Raw genomic sequence first — 11227 nt, forward strand, 5'->3', positions numbered from 1 at the left:
TTGGGTTCTAGCAGAAAATGAAGAGAAGATTTGAATGCACACCAGCACTTGGCACTAAAAGTATGCATGTATGCATGCATGGATGGATGTATGGATGAATGGATGTATGCATGTGTGGATGTATGCATGCATGTATGGAAGGATGGATGAATGTATGGATGTATGCATGTATGGTCATATGTATGCATGTATGTATGTATGTATGGATGGATGGATGTATGCACGCATGCATGTATGTATGCATGCAAGAATGCATGCATGAATGTGTGTATGTATGTATGCATGTATGTATATCCAATATGTTAGAGCAACAAATAAAAGCATATTTTCATTCATATGCAATACTAATTTCTACCAACCATTGTTGAAAATGAAGAATCTATAATAACATGAAATATTCTTACACGTTATCCGATAATTGTCCAGCTTCATTCATCATCTTTTTTTTTTTTTTCATTTTTCTCTTTTTTTTTTTTTGGCCAAAACTCTGGAGCTCAGAGCAGAACTTCCAAGACCACCAAAACTCCATAAATTTGAGAACCAAGACTGAGTTTATGAACTTCAAGGCAAATGTGTCACACCAACATTGTTGGCATTGGCATGGTAATGCAATAATGCTTAAAACATCGGTCTTCAGTGATCATGATGTTTTTTCAAATGCAACAAATGGCAAAGAGGTTTCCTTGGTTGATGAGACAATGCCCCTTGGCTACAGTAACTGTTACCATCAAAGACTCTTTGACAACAAACTTCATAGACATTATTTTGTAGAAGATTAAGGTTCTTGACATTCTTAGTTGCCATTTGCACTGTCTTCTTATCAACGTTATGTAAAAAGTTGCTACACGACATTATTCATGGCAATACAGATGCAAAAACTTCTGGTACAGTAGCATTTCGATCCAAATTGATTTCATATAACTTACTAAATAACAACCATCTTCACTCTTTATCCTTCAAGACTCCATTCCAATTTCTTGTATAACATAACTCCAATAGGCCGCCTAGGGCAAATGCTGGAGAAGTGACAAATCAAATGCGCAAAAAAAAAAAAAAGAAAAAAAAAAGAATCCATATGAGCGTCATGAAGTTACATCTAAGGATTGCCTGCAATAGAAATTCATGCCATGACGTAAACTAATACATACTGAAAGAAGCAATTCAAGATGAGGCTTGCAGGTAGATAAACTAAGCTTTGACAGAAATCTGCCAATCTGCAAAAATTCTTTTGCAATGAAAATTTGCCGACAAGATAGCAAGAAATCGGCGATATATATATATATATATATATATATATATATATATATATAGACTGAGTAATGGAATTCACTAACATGCAGTCCTAAAACACTGAAGTCGTTCAGGATAATTTGAAGGGAAAGGAAAAACCTATAAGGTTAAAAATGAATGTTTTGGTAAATGTTTTTTAACTTAGTGGTCATCTAGCAAATTGTGAAGTGTTTCAATCCTTTGAAACCTCCATGCATCACAGTTAAAACTAGCATGCAGAATTGCAGATAATGTTGCATCATCTATCACAAACTCTTGTGCAATTAAAGAAGTTGTTATACAAGAAGAAAAAATTGATTAACAGGGAAAATATTGCAAGAGATTGCTTGAACATGATCCAACAAATTTCATGATATTTCAAAGAATAACAGAACCAAGATCATAGATCACTCAGACATTTACAAGTGTATAAAGCTAATTACTTACCTTAATCACAGCAAATCGGTCTGGTTTAACTTCAAACTGCTTGATTTTCCCAATTATAGTTTCTAATAGAATACTCATTTTGTGATTATAACCAACCACAATCACCTGCAGATACATGGCAACAAGTTAGTGCATGAAGCATAGTGATGCCAACAGAAAGTTTAAAAAAATTGCATAAATTCTGGAAGTTGACGATATACTATCAAGGCAAGAATATCTCGGAACCATCTACCCTTCCAGCCCACAGTTTTCATTCAAGCCATGTTTGCTGATAAAGAATCAAGAAAATATGATTTGCACAATGCAAATGGAATACTGACAAGTAATTTTTCAACACTTGACCATAAACACAGAATGGTGATTAGGTTATAATTTATTAACCTTAATATTTGCCATTAGTGAACTTAGGAAGATTTGGAAATTCAATTGACAGCACTGCACCACTTAATATTTGTGCAGCCTCCAAAAAAAGATGTACTCCAGCAATGATTCTAACTACATTCTGTAAAGGTTGTAGCACTTTGAATATTGGCAGACTAAATTGACTAACAATTATCACAGCCCTTCAACAAAATGACACCTTTTCTATCTAATATTCCATTAAAAAATGAGAAAGAAATTTTGTTTTGAACTAAAAAACAGTTTCACTAAAAAAGAGAAAGAGGAACAAAGAAGAGGGAAAGCAAATACTAAATAGATTTTTAAAAGTTAAAGAGATACCTCATTACAAAAGTTCAAAAGCACATGGGTTTCCGTAAAAGAATGACAATAATAACAAGAAATCCAATTCTCTTACACAAATATACTGAAATAGAAGTTTGTTAAAAAGTACATCTCAGCCAGTTGAGTGAAGAAGAAAAGGTTTACCTGAAATCCAGTGTCAGTTGGCGTATTGCATAATAAAGGCCGGCCACTTGAGCATCATAAGCTGAAATAGGAGAAAAGTAAGAAAAAGAGAGTCAGCTCATTCTTTCAAGGAGTGTCACATTGTTGAGAGAGGCTGTGAATCATGCAAGTCCTGTGCAAAGAACAAACTGAAAAGATGATATAACAGCCAACCTGTTGGGTATAAAATATCCCCCCGATCCGAAGTTTGTAAAAGACCGATCCTTCGGGGCTCTTCCGGCTCCCGACCTTGTATGTGGCGCCTCTCCGAACTCCCTCGGCCGTCCGGACTTCTCCAACAATGGACTTCTGCGTTCACCCACGGGCCACCCCAAAGGCCCTCTGGGCCTCACTGACAGTCGACCTCCTACAGCAGCCGACCATTCCCGAGTCTCTCCTGATTCTCCGACCACGGACGACCTACTCCGAACTTCTTCCGACTTCGTCAGCATCCGAGCTTCCCGACAACGAGATTCTACAATAACCAGACTCCTTCCAAGTTTTACGAGGTCGACCCCTTCCGGATCCCGATCAGCTCCTGCGAGAGCCGAACTTCTACTACGAACGGTCTACTCCAAACTCCTACAGCGGGCTGTCTATCCCAGACGTCTATGTAAGCAAATTCCGTTCAAGCCTCTACTATAAACAAATTTCTTCCGAACTTTTGTTACAGGTAGACTCCAGCCGAGCTACTCCGTAGCGAGTGAGCCTGGATGAACTTCTACAGTGGGACACTACTCCGAGCTTCCACGACAACTGGTCCTCGCCCGAGCTCCTACAATAAACGGCCCCCTTTCGACCTCTCGCGAGAACGAAGCCCGTCCGAACTTCTCCAGAGATGGATTTCAGACGAGCTTCTACGACGGACGAGCTTCAGCAACTGGGTCCCTGCGATAGCCGATCGCCTCGATATCTGCCGAGCCTCCCCAGCGCTATCCGAAGTCCATCACCGACCGACCTCCTACCAGGCTCCCCATAAAACCGGACTTCCCCGACGGACGATCTTCAGATGAGCTTCCGCATCAGATAAATCCAGACTGACTTCTCCAGACTTCGTCAACAAAGATCTCCGTCCGAACTCCTACAGCAGATGACTCCCGCCTGAAACATCAGCATCCGAAGCGTCCGACAATAGTAGATTCGTCAGGACCTCGAAACATCCGAACCTCTCCTAGAACGACGATGTGAAGAGCCATTCTGCTCCATCAAGCATCCCAGCCGAGCTTCAGCTGACGGATCCAAACTCTCTGACGGATTTCATGCAGCTCCACCCCCCCCCCCCACCCTCCACCTGGCAACCTCTCTGGCAAGTCCCGACAACGGACACCACTCCACTCTCCGCAACAAGCTCACGTGGCCCTGAATAACTCCTGATGCCACTACTCTCCATAACAAACTCCACGCGGCTCTGAGCGGTCCACTACCAGATGGTTACAGATGTCGCTGTCGGTCAGTTACACCCTCCGTCTATAAATAAGGACCCCAGATACGTTCTTCTCTAAGCTGGTAACTCTATCTCAAAACTCTGCCAAAATTTTCGCTCGAGCACTCATTTCTGTTGAAGCAGAGTACTGACTTGAGCGTCGGAGGGTCTTGCCGGAGCACCCCCAACTCCGGTTTAGACTTTCTTTGCAGGTCCCGACGGCGGCCGCGGTCATCCCAGCTCCAGCTTCTCCGACTTCGACGAAATTCTGCACCAACAGAATTGGCGCTAGAGGAAGGGCGTGTGTCTTTGCAGTACCCTTGTTCTTAAAGGAGTGCTCAACGGACTGATTCCGATCATCTTCTCCGACATCCTCTTCTCCTTCTTCTACTAGATCTTCACCCGATGCCTCCCGCAAAGCATCCACCAGGCGATCCACGGCCTCCGGTCAGATCTCAGGCTCCGACCTCACCTCCAGTTTCACAGGCCCCTCCTCCTCCTCCGCAACAGTGGTCGACAGATTCATCCGACACGGCCTGAAGGTAGGGAGAATCGGCCGAGGGCCCTGCCACGACCGGAGCCGCGAGGAGGAAGAACAACCTGGAAATCGGCCTCCAATCGGGATCGTCTGCACCATCTCTGGAGAGCCCCGGAAGGGAGCGGCCAGCGGATCGACCAGACCGCCCAAGCGGCAAAGAACTGAAGGACCCATAACCTTTACTGAAGAAGATGCCCGAGAGATCCAGTTCCCCATAATGATGCGGTTGTAGTTTCTTTAAATATTGCTGATTATGATGTATGCCGCATTCTTGTTGATAGTGGAAGCTCGGCTGATATTTTGTTTTACGACGCCTTCTCAAAAATGTCCATCCCTGACGGTCGTTTGGGGCCGATTAGCTCCCCTTTAGTAGGGTTTACGGGATGCTATCCCGATGGAGGGAGTAATAACCTTGACTGTAGTTGCAGGTCGATATCCAAAACAATCCAGGGCTCTGGTGGATTTTCTGGTGGTGAAGGCGCCGTCAGCCTACAACGCAATTCTCGACCGACCTGGCCTCAACGCCCTCCGGCTGTAGTATCAACCTACCATCTGAAATTGAAATTCCTACTAACCAGGGGGTCAGAGAAGTCAAGGGAGATCAAGCCCTGGCAAGGCATTGCTATAATATAGCCCTGCAAAGAAGTGGTCAGCCTGACCCCTGTCCGGTTGATGGATTGGACACCCGCGACGACCTGACAGAAGAACGGGCGGGCCAATGGAAGATCTTGTCTCAATTCCTTTGAATGATGGGAATGAGGAACACATGGTGAAGATCGGCTCCAACTTGGGGAAAGAGGTGCGGACGCAGCTTATCAATTTCCTGCAAAAGAATGCGGACATTTTTGCTTGGACTCCGACGGACATGCCAGGGATCGATGCTGAAGTTATGCAACACCGTCTGGCCGTCGATCCCAAACACCGACCGACGAAGGAAAAAGTTCGAAGTCATGCACCGGAGAGACAGGTGGCAATAGCCGAGGAGGTTGATAAACTCCTGAAAGTCGGGTTCATCAGAGAGGTCAACTATCCGAGCTGGATTTCCAATGTGGTCTTGGTTAAGAAGGCGAACGGCAAATGGAGGATGTGTATAGACTTCAAAAAACTGAATAAAGCCTGCCCGAAGGACAGTTACCCTCTGTCCAGAATCGACCAACTAGTAGATGCAACCTCGGGCCACGAGCTTCTCACCTTCATGGATGCATTCTCCGCTACAATCAGATCAGGATGGCGCCAGAGGAGAAGAAAAAATTGCTTTTATAACTAACCGTGGCCTTTATTGTTACAGGGTCATGCCTTTTGGCCTCAAAAATGCAGGGGCGACATATCAGCGGCTAGTGAATAAGATTTTCAAAGAGCAGATCGGCCGCAACATGGAGGTCTACGTGGACGACATGCTCGTAAAGAGCAGATCCTCGGTGAACCACGTCGCCGACCTTGAGAGACCTTCAGCACCTTTCGAAAATACAAGATGAAGCTGAACCCAGCCAAATGCGCTTTTGGAGTAACCTCAGAAAAATTTCTGGGCTTCATGGTATCGGGGGCGGGATCGAGGCAAATCCGAAAAAGATTCGTGCCATCCAGGAGATGACCGCCCCGAGGTCAATAAAGGAGGTTCAGCACCTCATCGGAAAGTAGCGGCTCTAAATCGCTTCATCTCGAGATCGGCCGAGCGATGCCTACCTTTCTTTCGGACCCTCAAGCAGCCCAAGAACTTCTGTTGGACCGTTGGATGTCAGCAGGCATTCGAAGAGCTGAAGAACTACCTCAGCTCATCACCATTATTGGCAAAGCCGAGCCTGGAGAGGAATTGTTCCTATACCTGGCGGTTTCCCCTGTGGCCCTCGCTGCAGTTCTGATTAAGGAAGAAGCGAAAATTCAACGGCCGATCTACTACATAAGCCGAGTATTGAGAGACGCCGAAACCAGGTATACTAAGTTAGAGAAACTAACTTACGCCTTGTTGATTGCAGCTCGAAGGCTCCGACCTTACTTTCAAGGACACACCATAACGCTGCTCACCGACCAGCCGATCAAGGGTTCTGCATCGAGCGGATGCCTCTGGGAGAATCGCGAAATGGGCAGTCGAGCTCACGGAGTTCGACATCAACTATCGACCTCGGCCAGCGATCAAAGCCCAGATATTAGCGGACTTCGTGGTGGAATGCACTATCCCAGAGGAGGCCGAACTTGGACAAGATGAAGCCGATAATCCAGGGCTCCGACCGAACTCCCCCGAAGAAAGAGCCGATCTCCCTGATGGTTCTTGGGCCCTCTACGTGGATGGTTCCTCCAACATGTCAGGCGCAAGCGCGGGCCTGATCTTGGTCAATCCAGATGGAATTGTCGCGGAGTATGCACTGCGCTTCGAGTTCCCGCAACAAATAACGGAGCAGAATATGAAGCTCTGATTGCAGGACTGAAGGTCGCCAAAGAATTAGAAGTAGATCGGCTTCAAGCCTACAGTGATTCTCAATTAGTAGTGGGACAGGTCAGTGAAATTATGAAGCTCGAGAGGATAGTATGGCTAGATATCTCGAAAGGGTAAGGGAGATCATCCCTACCTTCGGCAGCTTCGACATCAGGCAGATCCCGAGATCGAAAAATGCCAGGGCCGACCTTCTCTCCAAGTTGGCTACGCTGGCTCCGGCCGAACTGCCTAAGAAAGTCTTCTTCGAGGTTCTGAAGTGCCCAAGCACGGAAGAATCACAGTCTGTGATGGAGATCAGCTATGAACCCAGTTGGATCGACCCACTAGTTACATACCTCAAGGACGGGGTTCTTCCTCCTGATGCAAAAGAGGCTCGGAAGCTTAAGAACCAGGCCTCCCGATATATCCTCTACGAAGGCAAGCTATACAAGAGGTCGTACTCCTTGCCCCTCTTGAAATGTCTCCGACCTTCCGAAGCCGACTTCGCCTTGAGGGAGGTACATGAGGGAGTCTGTGAAATCACATGGGGGCCAGGTCTTTATCCCATAAGCTGCTCCGACAAGGTTATTACTGACCTACCATGTACCATGACTCCATCGAATATGTCCGAAGATGTGACCGGTGTCAGAGATATGCCAATATACAAAGGCAACCTGCCTCCGAACTTACACCATTGAGTGCCCGTGGCCGTTCGCGCAATGGGGGATGGATATCCTCGGACCTTTTCCCATGGCATCAGGGCAGCGAAAGTTCCTCCTGGTGGCAATAGACTATTTCACCAAGTGGGTCGAAGCTGAACCTTTGGCAAAAATCACGGAAGCTAAAGTGCAGGACTTCGTCTGGAAGTCGATTGTCTGTAGGTTCGGCTTACCCAGAACCCTCATTACTGATAATGGGCGACAATTTGCTGGAGCAAAGTTTGTCGAATTTTGTGAGGACCTAAACATCTCCCACAACTTCACTTCAGTGGCCATCCTCAGGCAAATGGCGAGGCCGAGGTGACCAACAGGACTCTGTTGCAGGGCATCAAAGCGAGACTTGAAAAGGCAAAAGGAACTTGGGCTGACGAGCTCTATCATGTGTTGTGGGCATACCGGACTACTCAGAGATTGCCCACGGGGGAGACCCCCTTTGCCTTAGCTTTCGGGACAGAGGCCGTGATCCCAATAGAACTCAAGCTTCCGTCAGCACGAGTCATGACGTTCGACGAACGGCGCAACCCACAGGATCTCAAGGCCAACCTCGACTTGTTAGAAGAAAAGTGGGAGACGGCTCAAGTTCGGATGGTGGCTTACAAACAGAAAGTAGCCGCTACTACAACTCCGGGTCAAAAGCAAAGTCTTCAGAGCGGGGGACCTGGTGTTATGGCGAGCCGCTGCCTCACAACCTCAGAATCAAGAAAACTTGCCCCAAACTGGGAAGGCCCGTATGAAGTCAAGGAGGTAGTCGGCCCGAAACATACTATTTAAAAGAGCTCGGAGGAGCAGAGCTTCCGTGACCATGAACTCAAAAAATCTACGAATGTATTACCAATAGCTTCGCCTTAAATAAAAGTTTCATATTTGCATATTTTTTTTTAGCATGAGTTTATAACGACAGAAAATAACTCTCTCATGCAATTGAAATTAAGCATGTTAGGAACAGGAGGAGAACCTCGTCCTAACATGAGCAAAGTCGAAGGTCCGATTTCTTAAAGACGGATGGGGGAGAGACCCTCACAACGGCCTGATGTGCCCCCACAGCCTTGTTAGGAACAGGAGGAGAACCTCGTCCTAACATGAGCAAAGTCGAAGGTCCGATTTCTTAAAGATCGGATGGGGGGAGAGCCCTCACAACGGCCTGATGTGCCCCCACAGCCTTGTTAGGAACAGGAGGAGAACCTCGTCCTAACATGAGCAAAGTCGAAGGCCGATTTCTTAAAGACCGGATGGGGGAGAGGCCCTCACAACGGCCTTGATGTGCCCCCACAGCCTTGTTAGAACAGAGGAGAACCTCTCCTAACATGAGCAAAGTCGAAGGCCCAATTTCTTAAAGATTGGATGGGGGAGAGGCCTTACAACGGCCCTTATGTGCCCCCACAGCCTTGTTAGGAACAGGAGGAGAACCTCATCCTAACATGAGCAAAGTCGAAGGTCCGATTTTCTAAAGATCGGATGGGGGAGAGGCCCTCACAAAGGCCCTTATGTGCCCCCACAGCCTTGTTAGGAATAGGAGGAGAACTCATCCTGACACGAGCTGAAACCGACTGTCAGGAACAAGGGGAGGACCTCGTCCCGATGCAAACAAAGACTCGATTGATCGACAAGGAGGAAAGCTTCCTCAACGACACCTCTACACTTTCACGACCCCGTTAAGAGTAGGGGAAAACCCTCACTCGAACAGAAAGAGAAAGGAGAAGATGAAAAAGAAAAGCCGACGAACTACTTCTACGACAAATAAAAACAAACTACATCAAAGACATAAGGAACTTCGTCTCAGTCGCTAAGAGAGAACCTGACATGGACCGAGGATAAATCACCTCCTCAAAGTAACGAGAAGTTCGGACCTCCAAGCTCGAGCACCAAGAGAAAGCGTCAAACTCAAATGACCTCGAAAGAACCTACGGTATAAACCAAAGGGCAAATCGACACTGCAATGATCGGGAACCTCCAAACAGCGTCGACATCGAACACGATGAAAGACAAAAGGAGTCCGATAAATAACGGTTAATACCAGAATGGGTGAGGTAATAAATAATTTCATTCTCATTTCATTGGTGAAGTATACATTACAAAGCCTTGAAGGCCAAAAAAAGGAGAGGAGGGGACGAGGTAACGAAAAATTCTCTTCTCATTTCATTGGCGAAGTGCATGTTACAAAGCCTTAAAAAAAAAAAAACAACAAACAAAACAAACAGCTCTAAAGAAGCTCGGCTTTATCAGACTTCGAACTCTCAGTTCCAGCCATCGTCGAGAATTACTTCAAGTACTTGGCTTCTTCTTTCAGTCCCCCTTTCGGGTCCGTAATTACTCCAGCATTATCTTCGAAGTACATATAGACGCCATCTTTTCCGCGCCATGATTTTCACTGCCTCACAATGACGGTGGGCATGACCTTCTTTCTGAGGTCAGGTTCCCCCTCACAGTGACGGCGGGCATGACCTTCTTCCTGAGGTCAGGTTTTTCCTCACGATGACGTGCACTGGGAAGCCCTTGCGGTCGAAGATGTGCCATAAGCACGGGCTCTGGGCCATCAAGGCGAAACACTGCGGATCTGTCTCTTCTACCCTCACCTTCTTCGCCAACCCGAAGTTGCAGCATCTTCCCGCTCGTGGGCTTTCAGGCTCTGGGCTAACATCAGAGCTGCATCCGTGCCCATATCTACAATGAAGGAAGACCAGCGCAGTCTACAAACGGGGCCGCAGAAGCAAGAAGGTTTTGAGGCTAACCCAAGCTGGTCTGAGGGATGCGGGGGTACAGAGATGAGGATGACTCAACGGACGCCTAAAGTCAGAAGGAAAGATTGAAGAAGCTCCCGTACAAAGTGAGATCCCCGAAGGGGGGAGGCAGGTTTAAATAAGCGATGGGGTCCGGTACAATAATGATCGCAAGACTCCTCAGACCATTTCGTGACCGTCGCATGGCCCACTCACCGTGGCAAGCTGCTAGAGGTGGCCGACAATTAGTAAAATCATTATGGCACCGTACCTGGAACTGCGCTCCGATGGGAATTCCAAAAAGAAGAAATCTTTTTCGAAAAGGCTCCAGTACCAGCGTGCCGAACGTCAAAATACCTGGCAATCGTCGAGTGAAAATTGAGGAGAGCAGCTTCGATCGTGAGAATTTTTCTGTACTTCCTTCATTCGAAACCCGAACTCAGAAGTAGGGAGACTGGTGTTGGGTATAAAATACCCCCCGTCGAAGTTTGTAAAAGATCGATCCTTCGGGCTCTTCCGGCTCTCGATCTTGTATGTGGCGCCTCTCTGAACTCCCTCGACCGTCCGGACTTCTCCGACAATGGACTTCTGCATTCACCCACCGGGCCGTCCCAAAGACCCTCTGGGCCTCACTAACAGTCGACCTCCTCAGCAGCCAACCATTCCCCGAGTCTCTCCTGGACTTCTTCCAACCATGGACGACCCTACTCCGAACTTCTTTCGGGCTTCGTCAGCATCCGACCTTCCCCGACAACAAGATTTCTACAGTAACCAGACTCCTTCCAAGTTTCTACGGTGGTCGACTGCCTTTCGGATCCC

This window comes from Elaeis guineensis, chromosome 4, assembly GCF_000442705.2.
Source record: "Elaeis guineensis isolate ETL-2024a chromosome 4, EG11, whole genome shotgun sequence".
Classification (NCBI taxonomy): Eukaryota; Viridiplantae; Streptophyta; class Magnoliopsida; order Arecales; family Arecaceae; genus Elaeis; species Elaeis guineensis.